The 1,007-nt window shown below is 64.7% G+C and overlaps 1 protein-coding gene across 1 annotated transcript in view; it reads right to left on the bottom strand.

Moving 5' to 3' along the window:
- LOC103611864 (beta-adrenergic receptor kinase 1) overlaps positions 1-1,007 on the bottom strand; it is a 14,454-nt gene that overhangs the window by 847 nt on the left and 12,600 nt on the right. The gene's annotated exons all lie outside the window — the stretch shown is intronic.

Below are 1,007 nucleotides of genomic sequence, written 5' to 3' on the forward strand. Positions count from 1 at the left end.
TCAGAACGGGACCTCCCCGGCGCCCCGGAGCCCCCCCGGGACCCACATCGGTGTGGGCAAGGGAGGATTGACACTCCAGCACTTGGGACACCCCCAGTTCCTCTGAAAGTGGGAGCCCCCCGGCACGTGGGACCCTCCCCCAGGTCCCCAGAATGTGTGATGCCCTCCCCAGATCCCCAGAAACTGTGGACCCCCCTAGGGTCACCGGCATCTGGGACACGCCATGTTTCATCCGGTGGGATTCCTCCAAGTGTCCCCGGCAGGTCACCCCCAAAGAACCCCTTGTCGCCCCAAGGCTCCCCAGCCAAATTCCCCCTCCCTGGGCAGGGGTCTTTTCCCGAGTAATATAAACGAAATAAATCAATCCCTGGGCCAGGAACGGGGGCACAGGGCCAGATTTGGGGCGACCTGAAGAGAAGCACCCCACCAGTGCCACCCACACGCTTACTGGGTGAGCCCCATCACCTGAGCCCCACCCCACGTGCAGGATCCATCCCTTTTCCCACGCTCCACCCATGGGACACCCCGCCCATCACCCCCCAGGCACAGACAAGCGTGTGTGTATATATATATATATGTATATGTATATGTACAGACATTCGGGGCCCCCCTGCCCCGCACTGCCCCAAAGCATGGGGCCTGGGGGTCCCCCGCAGCCCCCCCCCACACTGGAGTGCCTTAAAATAGGGGTCACCCACATCCCACGGGGATCCCTGGGTCCGTCCTGCCCGCCACGGGGTCACGGTACAACACCAAAGAGGAGGGGGGTCCCTAGGGAGGGGTCCTGGGCATTGGGGTGTCCCTGGAGGGGGGCTCCCCAGGTGAGGGTCCCTGGGCTGAGGTTTGGGCCTGGCAGGAGAAGAGCCCTGGATTGGGGGTCCCGGGGGTAGGAGGATCCCTGGATCAAATTCCCCGCTGCGGGGGCTGTGCCCACATCAGGGGGGTCCCCATCACGGCGGGGCCACACCGGCACCGGCTGCTGCCCAGGCGCTGGGGCGTCCTGGTGT

Source organism: Corvus brachyrhynchos, unplaced genomic scaffold (assembly GCF_000691975.1).
Source record: "Corvus brachyrhynchos isolate BGI_N302 unplaced genomic scaffold, ASM69197v1 scaffold1103, whole genome shotgun sequence".
Lineage (NCBI taxonomy): Eukaryota > Metazoa > Chordata > Aves > Passeriformes > Corvidae > Corvus > Corvus brachyrhynchos.